This window comes from Protopterus annectens, chromosome 10.part0, assembly GCF_019279795.1.
Source record: "Protopterus annectens isolate FY-2018-M chromosome 10.part0, PAN1.0, whole genome shotgun sequence".
In the NCBI taxonomy this organism is placed as follows: Eukaryota; Metazoa; Chordata; order Ceratodontiformes; family Protopteridae; genus Protopterus; species Protopterus annectens.
Genome location: NC_056744.1, coordinates 1,284,113,344 through 1,284,129,906, shown reverse-complemented (window position 1 = coordinate 1,284,129,906; position 16,563 = coordinate 1,284,113,344).

Genomic DNA, 16,563 nt, shown 5'->3' with positions numbered 1-16,563 from the left:
ATTCGATTCTCGGCTGGAGTGTGGGGAGTGCCTTCTGTGTGGAGTCTGCATGTCCTCCCCATGGCTGGGTGGGTGTTTGAAAGACATGCGTAAGTGGGCATGCCTTCGTTGAAGGTTGAACATCGAGCTGGCACCTCAGCATTCATCAAAATCTACTGCCAATCATTAGCAGACCAGAGTTCCGCTGTGGTGACCCCTAACCGGGAAAAGCCAAAAGACAACAACAACTAACAGCCAGCACTTTAGTAATGGCATCAGTTATACTACAGTATCCCAAGGTACCATTTAGGCCCTGAGCTGAACTTATTTCTATACACTGAAGATATTATTACTGCACGCAAACAAATTTCAAACGTCTCTTCAATCCCAACTTTGACACTTGTTCTCTAATTTATCTCAATGATCTGAACAGAATAAGCTTCTGTTTGATAACAAAATAACAAACAAATGGAAGAAAAAATAACAAGTTGCTTTTTCCACTTTTCTATAGGTGCAGTAGTGCAGCGGTAGCGTTGTCATCTCACAGCAAGTGGTTCTCTCAATTCTTGGGTGGGATGCCTTCTGTGTGGAGTCTGCATGTTTTCCCTGCATTCGTGTGGGTTTCTTCCCAAGTTATAAAGACATGCATCTAGAGCATTTCTCCCTGGGCCTCTGCTGAAAATTTACTTCATTCCAAGTCAGATTTTCCCTGTTAACAAATGTTAAATAAATAAATACACCTCACAAAGCTCCCTACTTTCCAACAATTACTATCACAGAAAATTAAACCAGTACTATCTTTGCTTTAACTAAATACAAATATTTGGTTTAATTCTTAATCCATCTCTCACTTTTAATCTCCACATTGACAATATAATTAATAAAGGTGTTTCCAACTTAAACCCTGCTTTAGAGTTTCTCATCTCCTCTTTTCTTTTGCCCTTAAAACCCTTGCTAACAATGTACTGCTCCTAAATTGGAATAAGGGCATCCTTTTATGCCTCAATAGAAGATGACGCTATCAGGCTACCAACTAGTATAATCTGCCACCACCAGGATACACCTCTTGCCTTTGGTGCTTTGGGAACATTGAGTTCCCATAATACCCATAGGCAGTGTCGGAAATTGTTCTTAAATAATAGACAAAAGTTCCAAGTCAGAATTTGCTTTGTGTTCTGCACTCTCAACCTTTTGAAACTGCCCGTACGTCTTACATTTTTTTCAAATAACTCGCCAATAAATACTTTGCATAAACCTAATTTTTGTACTCTTTATGCCTAGTCGACCTGAAAAAGGCATTCTTACTAAAGTAACTGACTGCAAACTAGTATGTTTATATTACCAGTGCTTTGACTGTTACCCTACACTGATTTAACTTCCCGATATTGAACTTGCTAATTACTGCTTCCTTTTCTCTTTTTTTCCATGGTTGTGCTTCCATGAAATCAGTATGTATTAGTAATGAGGAATACTGGTGGCTCCCCTCCCCCCCAAAAACAGCTTTCTTTTGGCATGATACAGGTAAAGTCAAATGTAAATTCCAGCATAACATATATAATATCAGAGTTTAATGTCATGATTTGGTTAAGATTTAATGGAAATGATTTGGCATGGGTAATATCCAAGGAAGAAATATAAATATCTTATTAATGTGAATAAGTAAACAGCAGCACAGTATGACACATACTCATAAGTAAATACTAGGCTAGCTGCCCTTGTGGTCCATTTTAAGCCAAGCCAATTTCCCTTCCAAAGATGAGGATTAAGCCCTGTTCTTTCTGTCTCTGAGGTAAATACCTTAACCATTATTCCAACCCCCAATCATAAAATGATCTAATATAAATGTTACTACACTAAACATCAGGGTTGCATGTAAATACTCTTCTTTCAGACTAAACATGACAGAAATGAAAATTAGGAACAGAAAATCATTTAACGCTATGAAATGAGCTGTAGGTCTGGAGAGAAATGAAGCTCTCTCCTTTCCTTTGCATAATGCCTAAATTCCCTTAAATACTTAGACAATCAGATTATGCTGTTGAGCACTAATAGATTATTTTGTTTCTTTTATTCATATTTGATGTGTTTAAAAAAATAATATCAAAATCTGTCTTTTTCATTCATGAAACATATATTATTTTCTAGGGTTGCCATTGTTTATTGAAACTGCATTTTTCTACTAGCACATTATGCCATATACTGACTGTTTTAGATGTCTTCATCCCAGACTTCTATTAATACTGACATAATGTTATATTGTCAAAGTGACTGTGTCAGTATGAAATGCTGAAGGGTTCTATTCAGTGACAAATATAAGAATTACTTGACTGTTTGCCTACTGAAAATAACAGAGATCTTAGAGGTATGTGATATAGCATATTTTTTTTTTGCTGTAAGCCTAATGTTACATGATATTGCTTTATAAGAATGGGATTTTCTGAACTAAGTAAGAAGTGCCTGACATCCATCATAATAAAGTGATTTGTTGGTTTGATTTGAGGCATGTTTACTGTCTATTTTGTCAGAATAAACTGCAGAAAGAAATTGTGTAATGCTTATAGCTGAGAGTACATAGCAATGTGTGTGTGTGTGTGTGTGTGTGTGTGTGTGTGTGTGTGTGTGTGTGTGTGTGTGTGTGTGTGCATGCATGTACCTGTGTGTGTATGCCATTGTGGTGCTGTTTTCAGAAATGAAATTATAATCCACATTATACCTTACACTGACAAAATGCACAAGGCAGCAACCAATCTACTTAATGTGTCCTTCCTTGACAAAGAATAAGTGAAATATATAAAGCATGTTTTTGTTATTATACTTTAATCCTCTCAAAATTCATACCCCATACACGTCAGAAGTACAAAGTAATGTGCTGGTCCACTTGTACTGTGTACTTGAAGTGCAGATTAAAAGGATATGTACTTGCATTTTTTAAATTTGTGACCTTGTGCATGTAAGCTGTTGCTATCCAAAATTGTTAATTTAGAAACAGGAAACATTCCTGGAGCCATGAATTCACCAAGTGTACTCTCACACTAGTGTTTGACAGTAACCACTCCTTGTTCTTTTCTTAAATTTGTTCAACATGTCTTCTCACAAGTCTGCCCATTACCCTAGCTCAGCTGTATGAGGGATCAGTTCAGCCCTTATTTTGTGAAACATCCATTTTTCCTTCAAGCCAACAATTATCACATTTACCAAGTCAGTATCTCAAACACACACAAACACACACACACACACACACACACACACACACACACACACACACACGCACACGCACACACACGCACACACACACGCACACACACACACACACACACACGCACGCACACACACGCACACACATGTACACACACGCACACACACGCACACACATACTATGCAAACAAACCTTTAGAGAAAACTCATGCAGACTTCAAATGACAAGTGAACTGAAGAAACTCTTACTGTGAGGTGCATTCATTGCACACTGTGGTGACATCTACTAAAAAAATGGAGCAGCTTTTGAATGACTACAGCAACTACAGATCTCATGTAGTACCTGATGCTTTTCCTTGATCTGGCACTATTTGATGATCCTCTATTCAGGAGCAAAATCTGTTCTCCCTGACCCTCCCCTTAACTCTAAGTTCAAGAGCAAAAGCAAAAAAAAAAGTCAATTTCCTGATTGCATTTCTATGCTAAGAAACTGCACACCTCAACTCTAATTGAGGATTAAATATCCCTGATTTGATGCTTCTCTTTTGAGGAGTTAGTTCCCTTATCCAATCACTGATTCTGTGATCTCAACTCTTCAGTTTAAGACCAACAAAAATAAACAAAAAAAGAACTGTAGAAAGTGTCTGCTACAAATATATGCATTGTAGTATGCTGTTTGCTACAGTTACAATACACCCACTAAGTGCTTCAGTGGCTCCATTTTGAAATGTCAGCACATGTAACATTGAATGCCAACACATTGAAAAAAATGACAGAATGTACAGGAGAAGAACAAATCTTAGAAATTGCTCTTCTTTTTTAAATGACTTGCAAATGACATTACATGCCATACCATACATGCTGTTATGCTAACAAATGGTAGATCCCAACACTATTTTTGCTGGATAAACTGCTGAGTCTATTTGGATGCATGTAACAGTGATACCTTGTGACTGATAGCGACTGCACACTGTTTTTTAAGTTTTGGTAGAAGCTCTCTGCAGTGAGCACTTGTACTAACTACTGTACTGTTTTTTAGGTACTGTCCCCATTTTCTTTTTGCTGCTCCCACACTGAAAGTCTTGCTATGATAGCAGAACCCCACCCTCACTGCGGTTTAAACCGATAGCCAAAACGGTTCCCTTCATCCTCAATATTTAGTTATTACAAAGGTTATTATCTCTAACTTACTTTCTGTGTGTGCTAGTTAAATTCAACCATGCTGGGTCTATAGCACATTAGCTTGCCACTTAATTCCTTCAGGTTAAACACTACTGTTCAAAAATTGGCCTATAATTTAAGTTAACAGCAGATTAAATTAAAGTAAAAGCCTGGTGGATACAAATAAGTATTTTTTACATCTATAGTGCTTACATTGCATTCACTGGCTCTTAAAATCTTGTAGTCTGGTTAAGCCCTGCTGCACTCAGGCTCACTCCGTGCTCTGCTCTGCCCCTATTCTCACCCACCCCCTGCACTGCTAAATTTATACTACTATAGCCACGTCCCCTTTGTTATCCATTCAACTATCAACTCACACATCACATGAGAGTTCTCCCCTTTCATAATCCAATCCTCCCTTTCTCCAATAATACCCTGCTTAAAATTACTAGCTTTAAAATGTTCCATCTATTTGCATCATCACCAAAAAAAAGCATTATTTTCTCTACTTCCTCTGATGCTTGTTTTCTACCTCCTCTATATGTGAGAGATGCAACTATATAGCCAAACTGGAGGCTGAGCTCTCTCAACCCAGTACTTGCGCAGTCAGTCAGGAGGAGAAGGTAACCACACACACCATAAATCCAGTCTCACATAGACCTATCGCAGCAGCAAACCAAACACATAAACACACAAAAACATACTCGGAGGCTCTAAATAAAAATCTGTCCAAGCAGCAGAGACTTCCAAAGCAGACTTCCAAGCAACCGCTACCCCACAACAATACCCACATATCACATAGTTCACAAAGTCAGTGTACCACACAGTCACAGCCCTTAAGGCTAAACAACACACCTAATACACTTGTAATAGGTGACTCTATTGTCAGACACACTGACGTCCCACTCACCAGGCTGAACAAGGAGAAGGTCACTGTAAGCTGCCTGTCGGGTGCCAGGATCCGTCACATAACACAAGCACTCAGGTCACTCCAAAGCAAGTACAAATATGACTCCATCATTGTCCATGCTGCTGTGAATGACCTGAGACATACCTCCCTGGACTACATGAAAAGAGACATAGAGGAGCTCTCTGATCATGTAGCCCAGGCCAGTATGACCCTGACCTTGAGTAGCATCTTACCCTCACCAAGAATGATGCCACAGTATAAAGACAAAATGATCAGTTTTAACAATTGGCTAAAGTATTGGTGTCATTCAAAGGGGATCCAGTGTCTGTCAGCCTGGGATGACATGCTCAACAAGCCACATTGCTTCGCTAGGGACGGCTTGCACTTGTCATCCCTGGGCTTTCGAATACTGGCTAAGGCTCTTACCACCCCCATAGTGCCTTTTTTAGGCAAGGCTCAAAAGACAAACCCACCTCCATTGACAACACAAGGAAAAAGAAACTAAGGGTAATGCTGCTCAACGCCAGAAGTCTAAACCTCAAGATGCACGCACTCGAGGCTCTCCTCAGTATGGAGAATATCAATATCTGTGCAGTAACAGAAACCTGGTTCAAGGCTCTCGAGAGCACCCCAGCACTACCAGGTTATACCTCATACCATGCTTTTCGGCCCCAAAACTCGGACCGAACCACAAAAGGAGGGGGAGTATCCATATTCATCAAAGATACCCACATCTCCAGGTTAGTGGCACTGCACGAAGCATCGGACACCATCCATGTGCAGCTAACAGTGGGCAAAACTGCCTTTCAGTTTGTAGCCTACTACAGACCACCCTACCAAACTCAGGAACCCTACTCGGCTTTCCTGAGAACACTAGAGAATATGAAGGTCTCTCCAAACACCATCATACTGGGTAACTTCAACTACCCAAACATAGACTGGGAGCACTACTCATGCCCCAACACCCTCGCCCAATGGTTCCTAGAATTTATAAACTCAAATGCTATGGAACAACTGGTCACCACTTCCACAAGAGGGGAAAACATATTGGACCTGATCATCACCAACATGGGGACTCTATGTTCCATACCAGAGGTATACCCCTCATTGGTAAGATCTGACCATAAATTGATCTCACTGGACATCCATATCCCGTCCCCACCGCCAGCCAAGGAAACCGCGGTGAAGAACTTCTCAAAAGCAAACTTCACACTTCTGAAAACTGAGGTGGAATCCTTCAAAGCCCCCGGCCCAGAGGAAAATACAGGCCAAACCGCAGAATCCTTTACAAATGCATTCTATGGACACCTACAGGAATGCATGGATCGTGCTATCCCAAATAAATCCAAGACTCACACCTCCAAAGGCAGGAGACCTTTCTGGTGGACCCCAGCCATAAATAAGCTATACAACAGAAGGAGGAAGCTACTACATGATAGAGCAAAATCCCAAAAAGGGAAGGCATCTCTGATCAGTACTATCAAGAAACTACGATCCCTCATAAAATCATCTAAGGCCAGCTTCAAAAAAAAAATTGCACAAGACGCTAAAGATAATCACAAGGCCTTCTTTAGTTATGTAAGGAACTTGGGTGGCAACTCCCAAATATGCTCTGAGTTAGTGCAAAATGACAAAAAATACATTGAACCCACAGACATTGCCAACATCCTGGCAGACAGGTTCAGTGCAAACTTCTCCCCACCTCCCCCCCAAAAAGAGCAAATGTCTATCCCAACAGAGTGTAGCCTCCCTGACATCGCAGATGCACAGGTGAGAGCTGCCCTCTCCAAAGCAAAAAACACAGCATCAATGAGACCGGACGGTGTCCCAGGCTGCGTCTTACATGAGCTCCAAGATGAACTGAACCCTCACATAAAGTCACTGTTCAGTCTCAGCCTTACTACAGGATATGTACCCAAGGAATGGCGTACAGCAACAGTGGTCCCACTCCACAAAGGTGGTGCCACAACGGCCCCCGGAAACTATCGCCCTATAAGCCTGACTAGCCTGGTCTGCAAAGCTATGGAGCGTATCATCATGGAACTCATAAACAAAGACATTGGGAACCTCCAAACACTGGATCCTACCCAATTCGGCTTTGTTAAGAGCAGATCTTGCCTCTTGAACCTGGTTGACTTCTTTGAAACAGTTACCAAAGCCATAGATGAAGGGAAGGTAGTCCACACAGCCTACCTGGACCTCGCAAAAGCCTTCAACACAATACCCCACTCAGGCATCATAAATAAGCTCACCAGCTTAAATATCAACCCCTATGTCACAAGATGGGTTGCAAACTGGCTCAGGGATAGAACCCACATGGTCAGAATTGCAGGTGCCATGTCAGACTCTAAACCAGTTATAAGTGGCGTCCCACAAGGCTCAGTCCTGGGACCTCTCTTGTTCAGTATATATTTCTCTGAGGTACAGGCTAACACGGGAGGACTATTGCTGACCAAGTTCGCAGATGACTGCAAACTGGGTGCCATAATCGACTCACTGACTGACACAAGCATCCTCCAAATGGGTCTCACAGAGACGGATAACTGGTGCCAGAGCCATGGCCTAAAGCTAAATGCCCAAAAGTGCATAGTCATCCCCTTTGGGAAAAACAAAGTGCCCACAAATTACCACATAGGTGGTAATCCATTAAGTACGGAAGAAGTAATTAGGGATTTGGGGACCCAAGTAGATAGCAATCTCTCCTTTGACAATCAAGTTGCCAAAGTGGTTAGAAAAACCTTCTATATAGTCCACCTTATCACAAAAGGGTTCACATCTAGATCAAGAAGAGGTCATTGTGCCCCTCTACTGATCACTCATCAGGCCCATAATTGAATGCAATGCCCCATTTGGGATGTACCTTACCTGACACCTTCAGCAACTGGAAAGACCCCAAAAGTACTTCACCAAGAGGATCAAGGGACTCAAACAGATGCCCTACGCAGTTAGGCTAAAGAAACTCTAGCTCTACTCAGTTGCTTACTGCCTACTCAGAGGCGATCTGTGCCTGACATATAAAACCATGTCCAAACCAGAATTAATGGACATGCTCCACCTCAGGAAATCCAAATCCCTTAGAGCTACACGCTCCAAGGATTAAAACCTCAGCACAGAAATAAATAGGACATGCTGGAGGGACAGATTCATATCCCAGAGGCTCCCCTCACTCTGGAACAAAATTCCAATCCACGTTAGGCAAAGCCCCTCAACGACCCTCTTCAAGAGAAATCTTGACGAGTGGATGGGAGATCGTAGGTTTACCCCTGGGATCTCTTCTGTGTCCCTACTAGACAGATGCACAGTAAACTAACCTTAAAAGGGCTATCTTCTGTGACCTTCTATACAGAGGCACAGTCAACTAATCTAAAAGGGTGGTGAAAGCCAAACACACTCTGGCTAGGTTTATAAATGCCCTAGGGTAGATAGCCTATTGTATCCATGTGTGGATTTTACTGAACTTTTTTGTTTTTTATGTGCGGACCTTACTGAATAAACAGTTGATACCTCAAAGAGAATATTTGGCTTTTGTACATCAGTCTCTTTTGGAACTTGTTCGGACGAGCAGCGTTTATCCCACGTCTTACCTTCCAGCGTTTTTGGCTTTCTTATCTAGCAGATTACTTTTCTTAACAAAGTCTGTTGCCTCTTCCAGATTATTGAAAACTTTTTGTCCATCAGGAAGAGTAATTTTGATTCTGGCAGGAAATAGGATCTGTGCTCTGATGTCAGCTTTTTTTAAAATTCTTGATAAGAGGAACACAAGCTTTTCTCTTAGTTATTACAGCAGATGTGTAATCATTATCAAACTTGATGCTCTTCCTGTTAATTTGTACTGGGTTCCCTGACCAAGCAGTTCTCAGTATTAAGTCCTTGTCTTGTGTTCACAGAAACTTCATGATAATGGATCTTGCAGATGATGGATTTTTTGAGAGATATATTTGATAAGGATCTGTGAGCTCTCTTGATTCCAAATTATAAGGATTCAGGTAAATTTAATACCTTCGGAAGTCATTCAAACATTGAATCAGATTACTTCCTTCCATTTTTTCTGGGATTCCATAAATTCTAATATTATTCCTTCTTGATCTATATTCCAGGTCTTCCACGTTTTTAGTAACAGTTTGTTTTGCTTTATTAGGAAATCTATGTGATTTTAATTTTCTGTTTGTCTTCCATCTAGTTCATTGACAGATTCTTCTATTGCTGCTATTTGGTCAGAATGTTTTGTGATGATTTCCAAAAAATAAAGTGGAAACGCTGAAGTACAAGTCCACCAATAACCACAAAAAACTTCAGTTGTAATACCAGGGTCAATAAAGGCTGCCACATGAAAATTCGACTTTTTATTCCAACCACAAAACAACAAGATTAAGAGCTTTCATTTCCTGTCCAGAAACTTCATCGGAATCATTTTACTACATCTCTAGATTCTTTTTAAAGACCTAACACCTAACCTAGCAAACTGGCTTACTAATTACAAACTCATACTAAACAATAACACTAAGAAAGCCAAGCCATTTCTATCTGGATCCACCTCAAGGGATAGTCAAAATACAAAATAATCTGTCTGCTTTCTACACCAACTAAGATCCAGTATTCAATGTTCAGCACTACAAATACTTAAGTATATGGCTTGACTCTCCTCACAGCTTTCAAAATCACATACAAAGTCCACAGTAAACAGACTTCTTTTCTGGCTAATAAGATTTTGGACATCCTCCTTGCACCCTGAATGTAGAACTGTCACTGACAAAGGAGTCTTTCTTCCAAAATTAAGGTATGGAATTCCAGTTACTGTGATAGCTTCAAAAAGAATCTAAGTTGATTAAAAATACCTCAGATAACATATGTATTTAGAATATTCTCTTACCCTAAAGACAACATCACAGCTCCACACAATCAAAAGTGAAATGGCTCGCAGTCAACCCCAGAACAACCTGAATTGTGGGCCTAATCTATAAACTAATCAGCTTAAATTATTTCTTTGCCAGTAGACTTTCTGTGAAATACAGACCTTACAACCTTATAACCATAAATCCCTACTTCCCTCCTTCTAAACTCACGCAATAATGATACATAACTAACTGCATTTCACTGATCACGCTTTGATAGCACCTAAAACATGAGAATACATCCCTCAATATATATAAAAGTTATACTATTCTATCCAAGTTTCATTTGCAATTTTAAAACTTCCCATTCAAAGATGTACAATCTCAATGCATTACACCTAAAATATATTGTATGTCTTTTCACAGCATCTCACCAAAATTATCACACATAGCAAACAATATTCTCTTCTGTTTCTTCTCTCTCTTTCTCCTTCTCTCCCTCTCTCCTCCCACCTCACATTTTTCCTTCCTTCCCTCTTACAATCCTCCATATCATATCATTCTTCTCTTTAATTTCCTGAAGCTTAATAATTCTATATGCCTTTCTCTAATTTCTACAGTTGTATATCTTGTAAGTAGCAGTATCAGCCTCTGATAAACTAAAGGCTCTCTAGCTATCTCTTTGGGAGATCCTTCCATAGGCTAGCATTGTTAAATTCTAGCAGAAATAATTGTGACTCAGTCAAGAATATTCTTGCATTGTAAATAATAATGTGTGTGTGTGTGTGTGTGTGTGTGTGTGTGTGTGTGTGTGTGTGTGTGTGTGTGTGTGTGTGTGTGTCTCTCTCTCTCATATGAGGTCCTAACTGATGAAGTTCCAATATATGCAAATATTTGCAAGAAATGTATTATATTTTAATGAAAAAGATAATGATAAGAAAGTAAATATTTACTGGCTTGCCTCAGAATCCCTAACTTCCCTGAACTCCTCAACCTGCCATCTGTACATTAAATAAACAATATTAACTATATTTAATGAAAGAAAAAGAAGGTAGAACATGGCTTAATTGTACTGCCAGTGTGAAAATAACTTGAATAATAATCATGATTTGGTAACAGGAAAAGGGGAGTAACAGATTCATTTACAAGAATAAATATTAGTGAATACTGAAGCTAAGCATAGTTATGGTTATACAGTGTTGGCCTGAAGATTTCTTTTTAATATTCAATTTTCATGTAGGAGCATACAAATAATACTAGGCAAATAATCACAGGGACCATATGATGCCCAGTCATATATACACCTTTAAGTAGGCACACTCAGAAATCCTTGCTGCCCTTTTTGAGTACTTAATATTGCTCATCTCTAAATTGAGCAGGGCCATATTTGATAAACATGGTATGAACTTGTGCCTATCTATCCAGTCATCAAGACTTGCCTTAAAGGTAACCAAAGTAAGTGTAGTGGTAATGTATTCAATTGGCTGGGAAACAGTAATTGGGCTTTCAGACAACTATAGCATGAACTGAACCCTAAGCCACATGTCTTATCCATTAAGGCCACATGGCTGACCACAGGTTACCTGAATAAACCCATGACAGGACTTGAACCCTAAGTCACATTCCCTATCCATTAGGCCACATGGTTAGCCCAGTGTTACCCGAGTAAACCAAGTGGATACAAGTATTCTTTTTCAGGGGAGAACCTGGAAACACTGTCTGGTTATGTGATTTGCTCCGAGTCAGTCAGTAAATACATGGAAATGAGAGAAATCACACTGTGTACCTTGGATGGCATGATGCAGGTCATTAACAGTGTAGAGTGTTAATCCACTGTGGCATTGGCCAGATTGATTTGCCAATGTAGTCTGATGGTATAGAAATTAAATTTGAGTCCACCGAGAAAGAAAATTTATACAATGCAGCTATAAATGGTTCAATGTTAATTTATGTTCATAGTAATTCCAGTTTTACTCTATTTTCCATGCAACAATTGTTCATGTGTTGCAGAGAAGCCTTCTATAGTTATGTAAAGAATCTCCACAGCAATACTCAGATTTGCTCTGAGCTACTGCACAATGGTATCTCCTATACGAGCCAACAGATATTGCCAATATACTGGCCAACAGATTCAGTGCCAACGTTACCCCTCCCCCCCAAAGGACCAATCACAATATCAGTAGATTGCCAGGCACCCAGTATTACTGCTGCACAGGTTAAAACAGCACTGTCCAAGGCCAGAAATACAGCTTCTATGGGACCTGACAATATCCCTGGCTGTGTTCTACATGATTCCCTATATCCTTGTTTATTAGGTCCATAATGACATGTTCCATAGCTTTGCATATCAGACTCATCAGGCTAATGAGGCGATAGTTCCAAGGATCTGTAGTCACTCCTCCTTTGTGGAGAGGGATGATTGTAGCAGTGCACCATTCAGTAAGGACAAAGCCTGAGGTGAGGCTGCGATTGAACAGGGCACACAGGTGAGGTGCCAGCTCACTCTCTAGTTCATGTAGAACATAGCCAGGGATATTGTCAGGTCTCATAGAAGCTGTATTGTTGGCCTTGGACAGTGCTGTTTTAACCTGTGCAGCAGTAATACTGGGTGCCTGGCAATCTACTGGTATTGTGATTGGTCCTTTGGTGGGGAAGAGCGGGGTAAAGTTGGCACTGAATCTGTTGGCCAGTATATTGGCAATATCTGTTGACTCAGTATAGGAGGTGGCATTGTGCAACAGCTCCGAGCAAATCTAGGTATTGCCGTGGAGATTTTTTACATAACTATAGAAGGCCTTGTGGTTGTCTTTACTATCTGCTGCAATTCTGTTTTCATAGCTAGCTTTAGATGATTTGATGAGGGATCTCAACTTTTTGTTCAGGCTGATAAGGGAGTTTTTCCAGTCTTGGGGCTTCACTTTATTTCTCATCAATGTCCTCCTTCTGTTGTAGAGTTTGTTTATGGCAGGAGACCACCAGATTGGCTTCCTTTTTTTGGAGGAGTGCATCTTGGTTCTATTGGGTATGGTGAGATCTATGCATTTGTGTACCTGTTCATACAGGGCATTAGTGTAGGATTCGGAGGTCATGCAGCTGTTCCCCAATTGCATGGGTGCTTTGAAGTTAGCCACCTCTGTTTTTAGGAGGCCAAAGTTAGCTTTGGAGAATTTTCTCATGGTGGTTACCTTTGTGGGGGGGGGGGGGATTTGCAAGGTGATTAGTTTGTGGTCGGATCTATCCAGGGAGGTGTTGAATATTGGTACAGAGCAATGGTCACCCATGTTAGCAATGACCAGGTCAAGGATGTTGCTACCTCTAGAGGGGGTAAGAATGAGCTGGTCCAGGGCATTGGAATTAATGAATTCCAGGAAACGTTGGGCAAGTGTATTGGTACATGAGTAGTTTACCCAGTTAATGGAGGGGTAGTTGAAGTCACCCAGTATGAGAGTGTTTGGTTTGACCATAATATTCTCCAGGGTGCTTAGGAATGTGGAGTGTGAGTCTTGGGTCATGGTCAGGGACCTATAGCAGGCTATGACCTGAATTGCTGTCTTACCTAATGTTAGCTGCACCTGAAGGAGCTTTGATGCAATATGTTGGGCTACCAGTCTGGAGGTGTGCGCATCCTTTATGAATATGGAAACACCACCACCTCTGGAGCTTTGGCCCAAGTTCTGGGATCGAAAGGTATGGAATGAGTTATAGCCTGGTAGTGCAGGGGTGCTATCTGCTGCCTTGAACCAGGTCTCTGTTACAGCAAAAATGTCGATGTTCTCCATTTTAAGGAGTGCTTCGAGCGAGTGCATTTTGAGATTTAGACTTGTAGCATTGAGCAGCATGACCCTCAGATTGCATTTGTTTGTAGCTGTTACAAAATTTACTGCCAATCATTAGTGGACCGGGGTTCCACTGTGGCGACCCCTAGAATGACACCAGAAACATAGCAAATTGATGAAATCAATCATTTTTTGCTTGTACTGTGGTATCATTCTGGGTGATGGTAGGAGGCTGCTCAGATCTAGGGTCATACCCATCTGGGCTACATAATCCGAGAGGTCCTCCATGTCTCTTTTCATGCCAGCTGGCATTATGATATATATATTTATATATTATATTTTATTTAGTGTCTTGTGGTTTTAGTTCATCTATATTGAAGTTTTAATCAATTGTCTTAATTGTTTTAGTGGCTGTGTCACATGGTTTAAGTATTTAAAGATGGTCTTGAATCTTACTGTTGTATACACACTGAAAAAGGATACTTCTCAAAAGCTTTGTGGTTTCTGAATAAAGTCTACAGATTCTTTTGATGCTTTGCATGTCTGTAACTTGGAGTTTTGTTTATCTACTTTTGTTTGATTCTCCAAGAATGGTTCATCGTAGTGCTGGTCCATTTGTTTGTTTTTGTTAATTTGTTTTATTAACTCAGGTAATCAGTTATTTATGACTAATGATGAAATTAAAGACTGTTGTAATTTGCTTATAAGGGTTGAGGAATAAATGTAAAAAAATGAAAGGCTGGCATAATTCTGGGGGTAGTATATGGCAAGGTAATATATTCAAAATGTGGTTAATATGGTTTAAGTTGTTACATAAATACAGTCTACACAAATAGCATACAGTGACATTTCTCCTCTTCATGTTTTATCAAGGGGTATGCTTAGCTAGGCTGCCCATTTTCTTACTCCTAATTCTGCTCATAAGAGAGCCTGTGAGATGGTTGGTATGTTTGTTTGCCCTCATTGACCTCACATTTATAAAAAAAGAAGCTGCTAAAATTTTGAGGTATGTAGACAATTGTGCCATCCTTACTTAATCAGTCTTTATTCACATTGCTAGAGATCCTGTAGAAATTCCAACAGTCTCTTTGTCTTAATGCGAATAAACAAATGCATCAAACATCCTATTGGCTCAGTCTGAACATAACCTGGAGATGGCCTGACCACAAAGGTAACATCTTCTGTTTATACTTAGTTTTTGTATCACCTGGGGATAGTTGAGAAGACATATATGGAGACTTCTGCCTTTACCAGGCCAAGGTAAAAGAAAATGTGGCAAGATAAAATAGTCTATAAATATCACTTCCTTCTATAGTTTCTGCAGTTAAGATGATGAAATATTTTACATGTTTAGGCTTATTAATGAAATGGCAATGTCTAATTATGAACAGTGTTTGGAGTTGTGAGGTCCCAAGTGTTTATAAGGAATGCTTGATACAGCAGTGATGAATGGAGAATGTTGATTCAGAACCAGGCAGTTCATCAAGTAACTGTTTGGTTGAGGAGTAGACTTATAAAAGATGTACTGCTGATTTACGGCTGTTCTAAAGTCATGTTGGGGCAGGAATATAGGACAATTCACCATGATCAAGCTCTAATGTCTAGTTATTTTCATCTCATAATAACGAATGTTACACACAACTATGTCACTCATACTGCAGCAAACATGGACCTAGAAATCATCAATGTTCCCATTAGGTGGGATGCTTGGATAGGAGTAATACAAAAGACATATAAAATACTGCTTTCTACACTGAATGTGCTTTTAGCAATATTTAATAAGGTTGTATCCCCTAAGATATTCTTAAGCCATGGCATTAGTCTTGGAATATATATCTTGCCAAATCTAACAAAAGATTGTAGCCACTTTTCCTCTTTAGAGTATTAGTATTTAAAAAATGTTGAATATAAACTTCTCATGAAGAAACTGCGAACATGTTAAAACTACTTAATGCTAAGAATGATCAGGAATGATCAAACTGTTTTTTTCCAGGGTTGAAATCTCAAGGAAACATCAAGAAATCTTTGTTGCTAACTTTTCAAGTATCCAATTCCACTATGGGAAGAATTTTATTTAGTTTTGTTTGAAAATTAGTTGGAAATTGTATCAAAATTGTTCCAAAATTGCATTCCGAATGCAGTTTAAAAGTTAAATGCTCTTTATTTAATTATTCTTCTGTAACAGTTATTTATTTTTAAATTTTCATCTTCAAACAATTTGCATATAAACACTTATTCATGCAGGTACACACACACACACACACACACACACACACACACACACACACACACACACACACACACACACACACACACACACACACACACATTTGCAGTCCAGTCTAAGGATCATTGGATCATAGGAAGTTACTAGGCTAATGGTCCTAGGGCCCTCACAAGTCTAGCCAAGTTCTACCCTTAATTCCATGATCAGCACATAATGCCCATGTCCAAGAGGGACACAGGTGGAAACCCTGGGATGAATTACAGTTACCCATCTACTCATCCAGACTACATTTGATGAGGGCCAGTGAGGTGCTCTGTTTGACATGAAGTGGGAGTCTGTTCCAAAGGTGTGGGAGACAAATCTGATCCTCCAGGAGGTTCTATTAATGTCACACACCAGGTTAAGGTCTTTAGAGTGAGTAACCTGTGTACCATTTGACTTGCGGATAAGCAGCATTTCAATAAAGCAGGGTCTGAGATTGCC